General features: G+C 44.6%; 1 protein-coding gene across 1 annotated transcript in view; it reads left to right on the forward strand.

Moving 5' to 3' along the window:
• The first annotated feature begins 15,847 nt into the window (after nt 1–15,847).
• Nucleotides 15,848–20,031, forward strand: part of LOC138666518 (oocyte zinc finger protein XlCOF7.1-like) — a 196,296-nt gene continuing 192,112 nt past the window's right edge. Inside the window, exon 1 of the mRNA XM_069754734.1 lies at nt 15,848–15,986. The gene's annotated coding sequence lies outside the window, so the exon portion shown is untranslated. The remainder of the gene's footprint in view (nt 15,987–20,031) is intronic.

Below are 20,031 nucleotides of genomic sequence, written 5' to 3' on the forward strand. Positions count from 1 at the left end.
ATTTTCATGGCTCTGCGTTATAAACTTCTGTGAAGCACCTGGGGGTTTAAAGTGCTCAATATGCATCTAGATAAGTTCCTTGGGGGGTCTAGTTTCCAAAATGGGGTCACTTGTGCGGGAGCTCCAATGTTTAGGCACACAGGGGCTCTCCAAACGCGACATGGTGTCCGCTAACAATTGGAGCTAATTTTCCATTCAAAAAGTCAAATGGCGCGCCTTCTCTTCCGAGCCCTGCCGAGTGCCCAAACAGTGGTTTACCCCCACATATGAGGTATCGGCGTACTCGGGAGAAATTGCCCAACAAATTTTATGATCCATTTTATCCTACTGCCCATGTGAAAATGAAAAAACTGAGGCGAAAAGAATTTTTTTGTGAAAAAAAATTACTTTTTCATTTTTACAGATCAATTTGTGAAGCACCTGAGGGTTTAAAGTGCTCACTAGGCATCTAAATTAGTTCCTTGGGGGGTCTAGTTTCCAAAATGGGGTCACTTGTGGGGGAGCGCCAATGTTTAGGCACACAGGAGCTATCCAAACGCGACATGGTGTCCGCTAACGATGGAAATAATTTTTCATTCAAAAAGTCAAATGGCGCTCCTTCCCTTCCGAGCCTTACCATGTGCCCAAACAGTGGTTTACCTCCACATGTGAGGTATTGGTGTACTCAGGAGAAATTGCCCAACACATTTTAGGATCCATTTTATCCTGTTGCCCATGTGAAAATGAAAAAATTGAGGCTAAAAGAATTTTTTTGTGAAAAAAAAGTACTTTTTCTTTTTTACGGATCAATTTGTGAAGCACCTGGGGGTTCAAAGTGCTCACTATGCATCTAGATAAGTTCCTTGGGGCGTCTAGTTTCCAAAATGGGGTCACTTGTGGGGGAGCTCCAATTTTTAGGCACACGGGGGCTCTCCAAACGTGACATGGTGTCCGCTAAAGAGTGGAGCCAATTTTTGATTCAAAAAGTCAAATGGCGCTCCTTCCCTTCCAAGCCCTGCCGTGCGCCAAAACAGTGGTTCACCCCCACATATGAGGTATCAGCGTACTCAGGACAAATTGGACAACAACTTTCGTGGTTCAGTTTCTCCTTTTACCATTGGGAAAATAAAAAAATTGTTGCTAAAAGATAATTTTTGTGACTAAAAAGTTAAATGTTCATTTTTTCCTTCCATGTTGCTTCTGCTGCTGTGAAGCACCTGAAGGGTTAATAAACTTCTTGAATGTGGTTTTGAGTACCTTGAGGGGTGCAGTTTTTAGAATGGTGTCACTTTTGGGTATTTTCAGCCATATAGACCCCTCAAACTGACTTCAAATGTGAGGTGGTCCCTAAAAAAAATGGTTTTGTAAATTTCGTTGTAAAAATGACAAATCGCTGGTCGAATTTTAACCCTTATAACTTCCTAACAAAAAAAAATTTTGTTTCCAAAATTGTGCTGATGTAAAGTAAACATGTGGGAAATGTTATTTATTAACTATTTTGTGTCACATATCTCTCTGGTTTAACAGAATAAAAATTCAAAATGTGAAAATTGCGAAATTTTCAAAATTTTCGCCAAATTTCCGTGTTTATCACAAATAAATGCAGAATTTATTGACCTAAATTTACCACTAACATGAAGCCCAATATGTCACGAAAAAACAATCTCAGAACCGCTAGGATCCGTTGAAGCGTTCCTGAGTTATTACCTCATAAAGGGACACTGGTCAGAATTGCAAAAAACGGCAAGGTCTTTAAGGTCAAAATAGGCTGGGTCTTGAAGGGGTTAAACCTCATCTGCCACCTTTCAGCCCAAGTTTCCAACTTATCCAGATCCATCTGTAGCAGAATACTATCTTCTCTTGTATTAACTGCTTTACATAGTTTTGTATCATCTGCAAATATCGATATTTTACTGTGTAAACCTTCTACCAGATCATTAATGAATATGTTGAAGAGAACAGGTCCCAATACTGACCCCTGCGGTACCCCACTGGTCACAGCGACCCAGTTAGAGACTATACCATTTATAACCACCCTCTGCTTTCTATCACTAAGCCAGTTACTAACCCATTTACACACATTTTCCCCCAGACCAAGCATTCTCATTTTGTGTACCAACCTCTTGTGCGGCACGGTATCAAACGCTTTGGAAAAATCGAGATATACCACGTCCAATGACTCACCGTGGTCCAGTCTATAGCTTACCTCTTCATAAAAACTGATTAGATTGGTTTGACAGGAGCGATTTCTCATAAACCCATGCTGATATGGAGTTAAACAGTTATTCTCATTGAGATAATCCAGAATAAAAGGTTAATACGATTAATCCCCAATCCCCACAGTTTTAAGTGTGCCCTAAAAACGCATTTGTTCAGACTGGCCTACCGCCTCAACGCATTAACCTAACTATCCCTGTGTGACCCATTCATAGAAGTTAAACTAAATCAGGTTCCTCGTATCATGTTCTCATACTATTTATACAGTTAATAGACCTCTGTGTCTGTATTGCTACATACTTAGGCTGTTAACTTGTTCATGCAGCTTTACATGAACACCTGAGCCTTACACTATGGCTGGTCAGAACAACAAATCAATTGTTACCATTCACCTCTCGTGTCTCCCTTTTCCTCATAGTTTGTAAGAGAGGTCTGGATACACATGATGAGAGCATTATACTGCCTCTGTACAAATCCCTAGTTAGACCGCACATGGAGTACTGTGTCCAGTTTTGGGCACCGGTGCTCAGGAAGGATATAATGGAACTAGAGAGAGTACAAAGGAGGGCAACAAAATTAATAAAGGGGATGGGAGAACTACAATACCCAGATAGATTAGCGAAATTAGGATTATTTAGTCTAGAAAAAAGACGACTGAGGGGCGATCTAATAACCATGTATAAGTATATAAGGGGACAATACAAATATCTCGCTGGGGATCTGTTTATACCAAGGAAGGTGACGGGCACAAGAGGGCATTCTTTGCGTCTGGAGGAGAGAAGGTTTTTCCACCAACATAGAAGAGGATTCTTTACTGTTAGGGCGGTAAGAATCTGGAATTGCTTGCCTGAGGAGGTGGTGATGGCGAACTCAGTCGAGGGGTTCAAGAGAGGCCTGGATGTCTTCCTGGAGCAGAACAATATTGTATCATACAATTATTAGGTTCTGTAGAAGGACGTAGATCTGGGTATTTATTATGATGGAATATAGGCTGAACTGGATGGACAAATGTCTTTTTTCGGCCTTACTAACTATGTTACTATGTTATGTTACTATGTAAGCTTGCGAGCAGGGTCCTCACTCCTCTTGGTATCTATTTTGAACTGTGATTTTTGTTATGCTGTAATGTCTATTGTCTGTACAGGTCCCTTCTATAATTTGTAAAGCGCTGCTGAATATGTTGGCACTATATAAATAAAATTATTATTATTATTATTATGTTTGGATGCTGTCACACACTTATTATAGACCCTTAGAAGCGTCAACAACATGCAAAATGGCCAATGTCCACTCCGTACCCACACATATCCCCAGCAATCCTGCCACGTTTATTGGATTAAAGGACTTTTTAGAAAAAAATGATTTGGTGAGCACTGCTGTCATTGGGGCATAAGGGCCTGAACATATTCTGAATATAATATGTTTTCTGTTCTGATTATTTTGTTTCACAGTAATTAAACACGAACATTTTATTTATGGTGAAGTTAATTTGTCCAATTACTTCTGAGCCCCTGAAATGAGGGCTTTGTTGTAAAATGGCTGCAATTCCTAAACGTTTCACAGGATATTTTTGTTCAACCCCTTTAATTAAACCTGTAAGTCTCCACTTCAGTTGTATCTTAGTTTTTCATTAACATCCAAATTAGTGGCCTGCAGAGCAGAAATCACGAAGATTCAGTCACTGTCAAAATATTTCTGGACCTATCTGTTCATATTTATATATTTTCTAGTGATGAGCGAGCGTGTTCACTACTGCTGGATACTCGATTATCGGGAGGCTCGGGTGCTCAGTGGAATATCACACGTGCTCGAGCACCATGCTGGCATCCGCTTCCCACGTTTCGCGTCTGCTACACAGCCAATAAACATACAGGGATTTCCTGCCTTACACGGTAATGTCAGTAGACATGTTGGTTATTAGCATTACTGTGATTGGCCGGCTACATTGTGTCATCGGGTTTTATACTCAAATTAAGAGTGTACAAGTCTGTAGGAACATGCTCACACACCACCAAGAAACTTGAAGACACAAAAGAGCATGGTAGAACCAAAAACTCAGTTTAAAAAAATCACAGTAATCCGCAAGTGCTAGTAAAAAGATGTAAAAAACAGGGTATTTGGTTGATACGTTTTTTTGCAAAAAATGTATACTAAGCTGCTCCACCAAACGTCAAGGTATACCCATAGCAGAGCAGTCCTAACTGATGTATGCAATCCCTATCTGATGTATTTAAAAACCTGATCACCTGTATATTACCTGTGTGAACAGGGTTCAGAGAGGAAAAGTCCATGTGGACATGCTGAGTGGAACAGCTTTTGTGCAGATAGCCCAAGAGGAGTGGTGGGTAACTCCCCAGTCTTGTAGACACAAGAGAACAATTATGGAAACAGGAACACATGGGCTACTCGCACAGTGAACAAGTCTGTAGGAACATGCTCACACACCACCAAGAAACTTGAAGATACAAAAGAGCATGGTAGAACCAAAAACACTCAGTTTCAAAAAATCACAGAAATCCGCAAGTGCTAGTAAAAAGATGTAAAAAACAGGGTATTTGGTTGATACGTTTTTTGCAAAAAATGTATACTAAGCTGCTAGACCAAACGTCAAGGTATACCCATATCAGAGCAGTCCTAACTGATGTATGCAATCCCTATCTGATGTATTACCTATCATCATCCCTATCAGATGATCAGGTTTTTAAATACATCAGATAGGGATTGCATACATCGTTTCTTGGTGGTGTGTGAGTATGTTCCTACAGACTTGATCACTGTGCGAGTAGCCCATGTGTTCCTGTTTCCATAATTGTTCTCTTGTGTCTACAAGATACCCACCACTCCTTTTGGGCTATCTGCACAAAAGCTGTTCCACTCAGCATGTCCACATGGACTTTTCCTCTCTGAACCCTGTTCACACAGGCAATATACAGATGATCAGGTTTTTAAATACATCAGATAGGGATTGCATACATCAGTTAGGACTGCTCTGATATGGGTATACCTTGACGTTTGGTGGAGCAGTTTAGTATACATTTTTTGCAAAAAACGTATCAACCAAATACCCTGTTTTTTACATCTTTTTACTAGCACTTGCGGATTACTGTGATTTTTTGAGTGTTTTTGGTTCTACCATGCTCTTTTGTGTCTTCAAATTAAGAGTGTACCTGAGGACCCCGATGATGATCGAGTATTGAGCAGTGGCAGCACGCTCGCTCATCACTAATATTACACTATATGGACAAATCTTGTATCTCTTGTCCCCGACCACCCAAAACAAAACCCAAAAGGTCCTCCTGTCCCTTTTCCTAACTCTCAAACCCAAAATAGACAAGAACATTCGGAGTTGCCAATCCTCCCTCATCAGACGGCTCCGCTCTGTGCACCTCATACACACACAGCTTTTCTCCTTGCACCTCATACACACGCAGCTTTTCTCCGTACACCTCATACACACACTGCTCCGCTCCACACAACTCGTACACACGAGGCTCCGCTCCGTACACCTCATACACACACACCACTTCTCCGTACACCCCTTACACGCACAGCTTTGATCCATACACCTCATACACAAGCAGCTCTGCTCCGTACACCTCGTACACACACAACAATTCTCCGTACACCCCATACACACACAGTTCCGCTCCGTACACCTCGTACACACACGACACTTCGTACACCTCGTACACACACAGCTCTGCTCCATACACCTCGTACATACACAACACTTCTCCTTACACCTTATACACATGGCTCCGCTCCGTAGACCTCGTACACACACGGCTCTGCTCCATACACTCCCTGACAGAAGTTATGTCGCTTATCCATGTTATGTAAATAAAAGCTTATAACCTGACGTTAGATTCATCCATTGGTTGTATAAATTATTATTTTGAAAGCTGAAACCCTCCGAAATGTGGTTTAGGTTAAGAAAATAAATTGGCATTAATGCAGAAATATTGATCATTTAATGGACACAGAATGGTCAGACTTTGGCAAGACAAAAATTTTGTCCCCTGGCCATATAATGCACCCAATCCTAGTTTACAACCTCACCTGTAGTGACAAGTGAATATACACGTTACTCGAGATTTCTCGAGCACGCTCGGGTGTCCTCTGAGTATTTTTAAGTGCTCGGAGACTTAGTTTTCATCGCTGCAGCTGAATTATTTACATCTGTTAGCCAGTATAAGTACATGTGGGGGTTGCCTGGTTGCTAGGTAATCCCCACATGTAATCAAGCTGGCTAAGAAATGTAAATCATTCAGCTGAGGTGAGGAAAACTAAATCTCTGAGCACTAAAAAATACTCGGACAACACCCAAGCGTGCTCGGGAAATCTCGAGTAACGAGTATATTTGCTCATCACTACTCCCCTGTGCTCAGTAAATGATCGGATAATTAGTGTGTGTGTATAAAAAGAAACCCAGCGCCCCAGACCTTCACTTGAACTGCAACTTGAGCTCTGACAACATGCCAAAAATCCACCCTGCAACCAAAGCCTGGATTATAAAGAGGCTGAAGAAAAGATCCATTGCAGAGGTGGCTGGCACCTTTTATGTGTCTCAGCGTCAAGTACAAAGAATTAAAAAAAAGATTTGAAGAGAGTGGAGATATGTTTGACAAGCCCAGGTCCGGCAGACCCTGCAAGACAACTGCTCAGGAGGAAAGTTTATTGCTTAGAAAATCCAAAGCAAGACCCTCTTCCACTGCAGCAGAGCTCCAACAGGCCTGATCACCTCAAGTCCCTGTGTCAACTAGAACAGTTTGTAGGATTCTGTCTTGAAATGGCCTCCATGGTCGAATCAGTGCCCAGAAGCCAGCACTAAACAAAAGGCAAATAAAAAAACCATGTGGCATTTGCAAAGTCCCACAGCCTGCTAATCAGATGGACGCTGGAAAAGTGGCAGAAGGTGGATTTCTCTGATGAATCTTTAGTAGAATTACACCACAGCTGCCTCAAATACTGCAGGAGACCTACTGGAGCCCGTATGGATCCAAAATACACCCAGAAAAGAAAACAGTTAAATTTGGAGGTGGAAAGATCATGGTCTGGGGTTACATTCAGTATGGGGGTGTGCGAAACATTTGCAAGGTGGAAGGCAATATCAATAGCCTAAAATATCAAGAAGTATTAGCTACCTCTTATATTCCAAATCATAAAAGGGTTAAAATTCTGCAGCAGGATGGTGCTCCATCTCATACATCCATCTCTACAACAAAGTTCCTCCAGGCAAAAAAGATCCAGGTGCTCAAGGACTGGCCAGCCCAGTCACCAGACATGAACTTTAGTGATGAGCGAATATACTCGTTACTCGAGATTTCTTGAGCACGCTCGGGTGTCCGAGTATTTTTTAGTGCTCGGAGATTTAGTTTTCCTCACATCAGCTGAATGATTTACATCTGTTAGCCAGCATAAGTGGGGGTTGCCTGGTTGCTAGGGAATCCACACATGTAATCAAGCTGGCTAAGAGATGTAAATCATTCAACTGAGGTGAGGAAAACTAAATCTTCGAGCACTAAAAAATACTCCGAGGTCACCCGAGCATGCTCGGGAAATCTCGAGTAACGAGTATATTCGCTTATCACTAATGAACATCATTGAGCATGTTTGGGGTAGGATGAAAGAGGAAGCTTGGAAGACAAAACCAAAGAATCTCTGGGAAGAATATAAGACTGCATTCTTTGCTATTCCTGATGACTTCATTAATAAATTGTATGAATCAATGTTGAACCGCATGGATGCAGTCCTTCAAGCTCATGGAAGTCACACTTAATGTTAAATATGACTCTAATAGCACGACAACTTCATTCACCAATGTTATGCAACATATATTTGTATTTTAGGTTAATTATTTGTTTGAATATCACATTACTTTCTGTGGGCGACAAAACGTTTGTCTTGCCAAAATCTGACCATTCTGTGTCCATTAACTGATCAGTATTTCTGCATTGATGCCAATTTATTTTCTTAACCTAAGTCTGCGTTAGTGTGAACCGTTTAACGGACTACGTTACACCGCGGCATAACGCAGTGTAACGTAGTCCGTTAACGCCGCAATTACTTTCAATGGCGGATGCATCGCTAGCGCACACCCACAATGGGCGTGCGCTAGCGATGTGCCGTCATTGAGTGACGGACCCGAGACGCGGGCTGCAGCGTTTCCGGATCCAGCACTGCTAGCGCAGATGGAGCTAGCAGATGCTCCATCTGCGCTAGCGATGTGCAAACGTCGGCACTTGCATTAGTGCAGTCCGTTTAACGGATGTGTTGAACGGACTGCACTAACGCAGTGTGAACTTAGCCTAAGGCCTGCGTCACACTGGCGTTTTAAACGGCCAATAAAAAATAGCATTGCACTCGGACCAATTTTAAGCTATGGAGCAGCTCCCACCAGCCGACTTTTTGTCGGCCGTTTTCCTCAGTCCGAGACAATCGCAGCATGCTGCGATTGTCTCGGACCGAGGAAAACTCTCGGCTCACTCGCACCCATATAAGCCTATGGGTGCGAGTGAGACAGCGCACATCACTCGGATATCATCCGAGTGATGTGCGTTATAAGCGGACCCCAGCAATGGAGGAGATGGAGAAATTCATATCTCCGCCTCCTCCGCAGCTGTGCTCCAATCCTCCCTGTGCGAGAGAATCGGAGCACAGACGCATGACACTCTGCTCCTGCTCTATTGCGAGCAGGAGCCGAGTGTCATTAGCATATCGCATCCGATGCTCTCGCATCGGATGCAATACGCCAGTGTGACGCTGGCCTAAACCACATTTCGGAGGGTTTCAGCTTTCAAAAGAATAATTTATACAACCAATGGATGAATTTAACCTCAGGTTATAAGCTTTTATTTACATAAGGCTACGTTCAGACTAGCGTTGTGCGCCGCTGCGTCGGCGACGCGACGCACAGAAAAACGCGGCAAAAACGCTGCGTTTTGCGACGCGTGCGTCGTTTTTTGCCGAAAATCGGACGCAAGAAAAATGCAACTTGTTGCGTTTTCTTGGTCCGACGCTTGCGGCAAAAAAGACGCATTTGTCGCAAAACGCAACAAGCAAAAGCGCATGCGTCCCCCATGTTAAACATAGGGGCGCATGACGCGTGCGTCACCGCTGCGTCGCCCGACGCGGCGCCGACGCACACTAGCACAACGCTAGTCTGAACGTACCCTGAGTGGAGCCGTGTGTGTACGAGGTGTAAGGAGCAGAGCCTTGTGTGGACAATGTGTACGAAGCGGAGCCCTGTGTGTACGCAAGTGGTACGGAGAGGAGCCATGTGTGTACAAGATGTACGGAGCAGTACCATGTGTGTATGGAGCCGAGCCATGTGTGTACGACGTGTACCGAGCAGAGCCGCGTGTGTACGAGGTGTACGGAGCATAGATTTGTATGTACGAAGCATACGGAACAAAGTCGTGTGCGTACGAGGTGTACGGAGCAGATCGGTGTGCGTACGAGGTGTACGGAACAGAGCCGCATGTGTACGGAGAATTGTCGTGTGTACCGGGTGTACACTGCGGAGCCATGTGTGTACGGAGTGGAGCCGTGTGTATGAGGTGTATAGAGCAGAGCCGAATGTGTACGAGGTGTATGGAGCGGTACCATGTGTGTACGAAGCGGAGCCAAATGTGTACGAGGTGTACGGAGAAGTGTCGTGTGTGTACGAGGTGTACTGAGTGAAGCCGCGTGTGTATGAGGTGTCAGTACACCTCGTACACAAGCAGCTCCGCTCCGTTCACCTCGTGCACATGCAGCTCTGCTCCATACACACACTACTTCGCTCCGTACACCTTGTACACACACGGTACCACCCTGTACACAAACTTCTCCGTTCCGTATGCTTCATACATACACAGCTCTGCTCCATACACCTCGTACACACACTGTTGCGTTCCGTACATCTCGTACACACACGGCTCTGCTCCGTACATACACGGCTCCGCTATGTACACCTCGTACACACACACGACACTTCTCCGTAAACAAGCGGCTTCGTTCCATACACCTCGAACACACACGACTCCGTTCCATACACACGCGGCTCCGCTCCATACACTTTGAACACACGACTCTGCTCCATACACCTCGTACACACCCGGTTCCTCTCCGTATACCTCGTACACACATGACTCTGCTCCGCACACATCGTACACACACGGCTTTACTCCGTACGCCTTATACACACTCGGCTCCGCTCCGTACATCTCGTACACACGCGGCTCCGCTCCGTACACCTCGTACACACGCAGCTCCGCTTCGTACACACCCGGCTCCTCTTAGTACACCTCGTACACACCCGACTCTGCTCTGTACACCTCGTACACACCCGGCTCTACTCCGTACACCTCATACACACGCGGCTCTCCTCCGTACACCTTGTACACACGCGGCTCCGCTCCGTACACCTCGTACACATGCGGCTCCACTCCGTACATCTCGTACACATGCGGCTCCGCTCCGTACACCTCGTACACACGCGGTTCCGCTCCGTACACCTTTTAGGCCGGTTTCACATTTGCGGTTGTGTCCGCAGTGTTTCTTCTGCAATAATCCGCATGCGTTGTGTATTCCTATATTTAACATTAGGGACGCATGTGTCTGCGTTTGATTGCGTTTTGCCGTGTTTGACGACGCATGCGTCGTTTCGTCGTCTGCGGCTTGGCGTGGTAAACGCTACATGTAGTAATTTTAGAGGCGTCAATTTGCCGCCTAGAAACGTATGCGGTTAGCGGAAGAAATGCGGCAAAAAAACGCATTGCTGTCGATGTGAACGCATGCAGCCGCAAGCACATGTGTTTGCTTGCGTTCGTGAACGCATGCGTTGCACCAGAGAAAAACATGTCTAGACACTGATTAGCCACCCCCCACATACAAGGTGATAAAGAGTGGACAGTTGCAGGTCACTACTCAGCAGACAGAGAAGCAGAGCAGACAGACAAAAGCACCTTGGAGGAAACAAGACTCTGAACAATGTGAGTATATCCTAGCCAATGCCTTTATTTTCTATTTTCTATCTCTACATGTCCTAATTTCTGCCATTTCTTTCTTTCTGCATGCATCAGAATGTCTTCTTCTTGTGATGAGGAGCAACGTCATGGGCCTTCTCAAGCTGAACATGTCAGTGAAGTGAGTACTCAACTCCTCAGATTGGTATTCACTGTCACATCTACACATATGACAATTTTTTTTCCTTTTTTTAGAGCACTTCTTCCACTGCGGCAGAGGGTGAGCAGGAGCAGCGGGGTCACGGTCGGGTGTCAAGGCGGCAGCGTGTAAGTTTACCTGGCTGACTGTTTTTACTGTATCCTCACTTTAGTATTCTTGAATCTTCCTTTCTTTACTTTCCTCTGTCTTTACATTTTTCTTCTGGACTCCTTTCTTATCTTGACTTTCCTTACTCATGCCATTTCTCAGCCTCTGTTTTCTTTCTTTTCCTTATGTTAATGTATACAACATTTAATGTCTTCATTTATGTTTTAGGTTCCAGAATGGGATGAGGACCTCATTGATGATGATATCCTCATCTCCCTGGTCCATGAGCGAGTTCCTTTGTGGGACACCCAGGTTCCACAGCACTCGGACGTGACGATCCGGCGCCTATGGAATGAGGTGGCCAAAGCGAGGTGGGATGGCTGGGACAACGCCCCGACTCGGGTCCGAACTGCATTTGGTAAGTATTGCAATGCAGTGTGAAGCAGCAGAGACCTTGGCCGTGCTCACACAACTGTGTGTGATGACACAAACTCTCAGGAGTTTCTCTCATCACACACAGTTGTGTGAGCATGGCCAAAAGTAGATTGTCTAACCATTATGTTTTGTATTTTTAACAGTGCTCAAAGTCAAAACACGTTGGCGTTCGATGAAGGACCACTTCAACAAGGACCTGCGCCAAGAGAGCCGTGTTCCCAGTGGTTCTGGAGCAAGGATCCGAAAGTATAAATACCATCGCATTCTGGCATGTTTAAGACCGGTCCTTGCCCAGAGAACGTAAGTATTACCATAATCTGTATGTTTCCATTCCACATTAGTTGGCGTTTATTCAGTTTTTCGTATTATTTTTTTTTCCTTTGTTCACAGCACATGAAGCTGCACTGTTGACCCAGGTTCTGGACCCGTCCCAGCCATCCAGCAGCGCTGCAGCAAGTGGACCTGCCACACTAACTATAGACCTCTGCTGCATAGCCTGCACGTAAGCAGCATTGCAGGCCTGACTGCATGACACTAAGCTGGAGATCAGGAGTAAGGTTTTCCGACATGCCCTGTTCAATTTGGTTTCATTAGTTAGGACACCTGACCTGGTGAGTAGAGAAGTGCATTGTATAACCTCCTTTTTCTCTTCTGTGTATGTAATCTATTTCGCCCAAAGTGAAGGGACGATGGCGATCATACAAGGCATATCTATGCTCACCTGGACATGTGTCAGAAATAGTTATATGTGCATCATGAATTCATTATTTCTGACACCTGAGTTGATGAGTATAGATCTGTTTTGTATTAAACAGCCATTGTCTCTTCAGTCTGCGTCCAATGGATACTGCAGAACAGAATCAGGGCGCAATGACGTCAACAACCTTACCACTAACAACCTGGCTGCTGTCACACTAGCAGTATGTGGTCAGTATTTTACATCAGTATTTGTAAGCCAAAACCAGGAGTGGAACAAATAGAGCAGTGTTCCCCAAGTGCGGTCCTCAAGAGCCACCAACAGGTCATGTTTTCAGGATTTCCTTAGCATTGCACAGGTGATGGAATTATTGCCTGTGCAGGTGATGCAATTATCACCTGTGCAATACTAAGGAAATACTGAAAACATGGCCTGTTGGTGGCTCTTGAGGACCGCACTTGGGGAACACTGAATTAGAGGAAAAGTATAATATTAACATATTTAACACTTCTTCATTTATCACCCACTCCTGGTTTTGGCTTACAAATACTGATATAAAATACTGCTAGTGTGAGGGCAGCCTTGGTTTGTAGAGGAAATACATAGCAGACACGGTCAAGATACCAAAAAATAAAGTTTATTAACAACAAATATTAGTAACATTTAAGAAAATACAGACAAAATACCAACAGGACATTTACACAACATTGTCCTGCCAAGGCAGCAAATTGGTCCCGCATGTGGCCAACTTCAGCATTTGACCGCAGCGGGTGATGCTGGTAATCGGGCAATGGGTTTGCAACTGGTTCATCCAGTTCAATGTTGGGTCGCTCCTTAGCCATTATGTAATTGTGCAGAACCACACAGGCTTTGACCACCTCGTCGACTGTCTCCATTTTTAGATTAATGGCTGTTGCAAGAATGCGCCATTTTGAGACTAGAATGCCAAAGGTACACTCTACTGTTCTTCGGGCCCAGGTCAGTCTGTAGTTAAAGATCCTTTTAGTGTGGTTCAAGTCCCGACTGGAATATGGCTTCAGTAGGTTTTCACACATCTGAAAGGCCTCATCCCCAACCATAACAAATGGCATCGGTGGACCTTGAGTGTTGGGGAGAGGTCGTGGCCGTGGAAAATTAAAATTTTTGCCATACACATGGCAGCCTATATCCAGTTCTTAAAAGTCTGGGAATCGTTGCCACAGCCAAAAGCTCCAATGTCCACGGCGATGAAGCGACAGTCCGCATCGGCTATTGCCATGAGCACAACAGAAAAATATTTTTTATAATTGAAGTACTCCGATCTTGTTCTGGCTTTTTTTATAATGCGGATGTGCTTTCCATCCACCGCTCCCAAACAGTTGGGGAAATCACACACACTCCAGAATTTTTCAGCAATTTCAATCCACATGTCTGCGGTGGGTAGGAGTATAAACTCATCCCGGAGAACATTCCACAAAGCCCGGCAGGTCTCCGCAACTATTCCAGACAGGGTGGAAATTCCAAGCCGCTATTGGAAGTGGAGGGATGATAAACTCTCTCCGGTTGCCAGAAATCTGGAAGAAAATACTAAAAAAAAAATACAATCAATTCTATTTATGGTGTTGTTATGCTAAAAACATAAGGATGAATGACCTCGGGGACATCAAAACATCCAACACCGCGGAGACACCATCACGTGTTTCTCAATGCAGTGATCCAGAACACTGCTCCTATCCCTTATGGGAAATATGCAAATGCATGTAGAAAAGCCACGGAGACACCATCACGTGTTTCTCAACGCAAGCAATAAATAGCCAGGTCTTTCACCGGGAAGAAACAACCACGGGAAGGGCAGCATCCAAAAAAGAAAACCACCTATGCCAAAACATGTTACCCATCCACAGACAGCTGTTTCGGGGTATTTGCCCCTCATCAGTCTGGAGTAGGAAACTGGCTATTGGGAGCAGTGCCTAGTAAAAGGACTATAAACACAAGGATGAATGACCTCGGGGAGATCAAAACATCCAACACCGCGGAGACACCATCACGTGTTTCTCAACACAGTGGTACAGAACACTGCTCCCATCCCTTATGGGAAATATGCAAATGCATGTAGAAAAGCCGCGGAGACACCATCACGTGTTTCTCAACGCAAGCAATAAATAGCCAAGTCTTTCACCGGGAAGGAACCTCCGCGGTGTCTCCGCGGCTTTTCTACATGCAGTTGTTATGCTAAAGACATAATGGAAAATACAAAAAAATACATGTCAGAACACCCAAAATTAGCACTGCCATTTGTTTAGAATTGTTACGCACCTTAATGTAACCAGCAGACATTCCTCTGGTGGAATCGCTCTACGGAGCTGGGTGTCCTGTCTCCGTATGGCTCCTTGGACACGAGCAAGCAAATCCCGGACCGAGTCTTGTGATATCCTTGTATATTCCAGGAATTTGTCCGGGTTGGCATTAAGCTCACCATACAGCATGTGATAGGCTCCACGTCTCTCACGTAGTTCGATAATGGGGTGTCTCCAAAAACGCCTATGCCGTCTCCTCCATCTTTCGCGATTTCTGTCTTGCTCACAAGCAAACGCACAGGCAAGAAACAGCTTGATGCTTAAATCCAGGTTGAAATAAAAGCGCTCCATGCGAAGATCCATCATGACACAGGATACAGTAGCAAACTGTTAAGATTTCAGCTGTTCAAGGGTCTATATATAGAGATCCCATAATACACGCCCTCTGTAGTCACATTGGCGCTGTCTGGTTAGCTAGATTTTTCTCCTGTAAAATTTTTCACCATGCGTACCAAAAACGCAAACGCTTGACAAAACGCATGGGAAAGCGTGCAAACGCGACTTTTTTTTTTTTAACCGCATGCGTTCCTGCATGCGTCTAAAAACTCTGCGTTTGTATGTGTTTCTATGCGTTTTTTCCTGCACTTGCTGATGTGAATTAAACGCTGCGGATTCTAACGCAAATGTGAAACTAGCCTTACACATGCGGCTCCACTCCGTACACCTCATACACACACGGCTCCGCTACGTACACACACTGCTTCGCTCCATACACCTCGTACACACACGGCTCTGCTACATCCACACTGTAAACCCCTCCTGACCCCACACATAAACTTCCCCTCATCCAGCACCATGACAACCAGCACAGCAGAGTCCTGCGTACACTAAGGCCCCTGATCATGTGACCCCCTGACTCCTCCCCTCCTGTGACCTCATCACAGGTCCTGTGCGCACAGAGCAGCCATATATGTGGTGTGCAGCTCTGCAGGTGGAGGTAGGTGCTGGAGATTCCCCATTAATGAGCGTGGAGGACATTAACTCCTTCAGCACTGAGACTTTTGAGGTTTTTGTTCTGTTTCCTGTAATAGATACATACGACTCAACTATAGAAGACAAGAAGTGAGGTAATGTATTGTTTTTCATTGTACAGGGCCTCGTTATTGGCCCCCACACAGTTTAATGCCCCCCTGCACTATAATGTTCCCATAGTACCAACTGAGGTGCTGCAGTTGGAATAATCCATCTGGAAAATGGTTTTTACCTTTGCCTGCTCTCCTACATGTATACTCTGTAGGCCGTACCGTATATCGAGGCTTTGTACAGTAATATACCGCATGAGGATGGTATCAGAGGAGTAAGAGATTTCTTGAAAGCGAGCTCTATAGAGTGTAGTGGACACAATGACCATGGAGGATCTTCTAAAATTCACATTTCACATTCCCGTCTGTACAGGGCCTTCGCAAACCGTCGCATGCGCGGGCGAAAATGGCCCTGAACTTTTTTTGTGACGACGGTCCGCCAATTACCGACGCATCCAGTGCACGACGTATGGAACGTGTCATGGTTTGTCTGGTTTGGTTCTTTTAGGGTTAACTCCTGTAGCCTCACACTGGTCCTGGGTGGACTTTTTATAGTCTTCTGGGAGGTTATTTGTCAGTGATACTTGGCTAAGTGTATTGACCCCTGAGTGTGTTTTGGGCTGTGTGCTGGTTTCCTTGATCTCTTGGCTTTTTGACTCGGTCTGCTCTCTGGATATTGTTTATTGGATTCCCTATTTGTACCTTCTCTGTCCGTTCGGTATTGACCTCTGCTTGACCCCTACTATCCTTTCTGTCTAGTCTCTTGGTACTATAACGCTATCCTGTGCTCTGACCCCGGCCTGATCTGTTTGTCTCTGTCTGTGCCCGTTGGTAGCTTTGTTCGTTAGTTGCCTTTCTAGGAGTTCTCCTTCAGTTTCTAGTTCCCTGGAGCTTAGGCCACGCCCACCTGCAGTCAGGTGATTCAGGTCCTGTCAGGCCTGAAGCCAGTCTTGCTTGCTCTGCATTTATGGGAGTCTGCGGCTCTCTCCGGATCCTGTCTTTCCAGGAGTTCGTATCGGTGAGTGTCGCTCATATCTCCCTCTCTGACAGAACGTGTGTCCATACGTCGTGATGCGTCGGTAATACAAGTGTATGTGCAAAAAACGCATCCTGTGGGCAACTTTGCAGGATGTGTTTTTTTCACAGAACGACGCATTGCGATGTTCACATTCCGACGGAAGTGTGAAACGGGCCATAGTGCAGTGAAATGACGCGTCGACGGACGTTGTGAAAATAGAGGAAAACGTGTGTGACGCATCCAGTATTATGACGGATGCATCTACTGAGTTCCTGGCTGAATTTTATAATATAAGATTCGAGAGAGAGACACCTTTTCCCCGGGTTGGAATATGCTTCCAGGCATGCTCAGAAGTAATAACTGCATCCGTCACTGGATTCCTGCATTTCACAGTGTGCGCAGGATCCATTGTCCATTGGCTCCCATCCTGTGGAACGACATATGCCGCAGGAGGGCTCGGGGAACGTTTTTCCACTGCAGCCAAAAAACGTTTCATGGAACGTTTTTTGGAAAAGAGGGGCCGTCAAATTCCGCAGGATTCAGTGCACGACGGACGAAACGTGTGGCCATCCGTCTATCGGCCTAACCAACCACTGCACTCTGCAAATGACTTTCGACTAACCTCTGCACTAATCCGTACATCCCACTCCCGACTCCAAGACTTCTCCCGTGCTGCGCCAATCCTCTGGAATGCTCTTCCCCAAGATATTAGGACCATCCACAATTTGCACAGTTTTAGGCGCTCGCTCAAAACACATTTGTTCAGAGCACGTTCACTAATCAAAGTCATTTTATGTTTGTGTGTGTGTAGCCCATTCACTATCTCCATCTACCCCCCACCCCCTGAAGATGGCTGGACCATCATCGTAAATACATCATTGTAAATACACACCTGTGCTTTGTATCTCCCCCACCTCATTGTAGAGTGTAAGCTCTCACGAGCAGGGTCGTCTTATTTCGTTTTAATTATTGTTAACGTTATTACTTATGACTGTTGTGTTTGAAACTGTTAAACTGTAAAGCACTGCGGAATATATTGGCGGAATAAAGATTATTATTATTATTATCCGTCGCGATACGTCGCTCATACAAGTCTATGAGAAAATGCAGGATCCTGCATATTTTTTTGCAGGATCCTGTTGTCTCAAAAAATGTCGTATCTCAACAGGACAACAAAGACGAAAGTGTGAAATAGGCCTTACTCATAACTAAGGATGATTGAATAGCTCCAGATAATAAGGTGTTTGGTTCTGCAGCTGCATCTGTCGTGGCTGTGTGACAGTCACAACAAACAGGCTTCCATGCATGTGTTGTGACAGTGAAACAGCCGCGACATATGCAGCTGCAGAGCCAGATAGCTGATTATCTGCAGCCCTCCAGGTATCTGGGTTCCCGAGGCAGCTATTTGGGAAGCGCTATAGCTGTTCGGATAAGCACTTATCTGAAGCTATTCGATCAGCACTAGTCATAACTTTTCTTTTTGACAGGAAGAACTTCCTCCAGCTCAGGGGTATTGCGATGAGGAGCCCCTGTGCCCCCCATATGCTAACCTATTCCTGGGCTGGTGGGAAGAGACCACAATATTCAGGGATGATCATAAATGTGCGGCATCCATATATTGGGGTATGGTATAGATATATAGACGGCATTTTGGTTGTCTGGTCAGGGACTAGTGAACAATTTCTTGAATTTATCAGGGAACTCCACATCAATAGATTGTGCCTGAGATTTACATCGGAGTTAATTACCAGTTGTCTTTCCTGGATGTACTAATCAAGAAAGAGTGGGATGGTACCTACAAGCCCTAATAAACTATTGAAGTGGAATAGCCACTACCCCATCTGCCTAAAAAAAGAAAACCAAAGGCCCAATTTTTTTGGTTGTGAAGGAACTGTTCTAATGTCACATATTTTAATGTACAGGCAATAGACATGAACACCACATTCAGGGAAAAAGGTACCCACAGTATATTTTGGATTCCGCACAATCATTTGCCGAAAAAATGGAGAGCCAGACACTCCTCTAAACCTGACCAAGAAAAAGATGGGAGAACACGAGTAATAGGAACTTAGGACAAACAGAATGGCCATGTATTTAATATCCACAGAACACTGGGATATACCTTGGCCGACCCGGGTCTGAGGAGTGCTGTGGGATCTATTCCCACAATAACTTTCAGAAAGGGTCGGTCAATTAGGGACCATTTAGTACATAGTTTCTATAAAAAACCTGAACCCAAGGGGACTTGGCTAGATAGAAGAATCTGTGGTCTCTTTAGATGTGGAAAATGTTGTAATGTAATTGGATATTATTCTAACTGTAAAACCTCATTACTTTTATATATGGCCAAATGCACCTGCCCCCTAGATTACGTAGACAAGACCAAGAGGTAGTTTTAAGCGGCATACCATACCCTTTCCTCTTATATATAGCTTGATATATTTCTGGTCATATTTAATGTATCAGTGAATTTATATGCTAGGGCTTCTAAAGGACGCCCACAAGTGAGCGGGGGCACCATTGTCGTTCTTTAGAGTGCCAACCTCCACATCTAGGTAGTATCTGCTTTGTTTAGGTACGGTATAGGGTAAGGTAGTGGCGATTAATTATTTAGCAGCATCCTTTACATCTGTTTGTATACATCCACAACAAGCCGTTCAGCTTGTAATGTTGCTAGTGTTAAGTGTATGTAGGTAGTCCAGGTTTTAATGCATATATGTAATAAAGGTTTAACTTTTTAATTTTGGTTGGGAGGGTTTCCCACAGTACTACCCCCTACACACACAATTTGGTACCATCCATCCCACCGACTGCCCCATGACTAATTAATAAATACTCACTTAGCCCCTTTCTTGGTGCAGATACTAATGATTCCAGAACCTATGACTTATTTATCACACAATAGTTGGATAGTTAGGGGTGTATCATGCATACTGGCAGCCCATGCAATATCACAATTTCAGCAATATCCACATTCCCATAATGCTGAAACCACTGAATAGAATAGTGAATGATGGATGAAAAAGCTCCTGATGCCTCATTCAGCCTTCGCCTGTGAGTCTTAGATTGTGT

This window comes from Ranitomeya imitator, chromosome 2 (assembly GCF_032444005.1).
Source record: "Ranitomeya imitator isolate aRanImi1 chromosome 2, aRanImi1.pri, whole genome shotgun sequence".
NCBI classification, from domain to species: domain Eukaryota; kingdom Metazoa; phylum Chordata; class Amphibia; order Anura; family Dendrobatidae; genus Ranitomeya; species Ranitomeya imitator.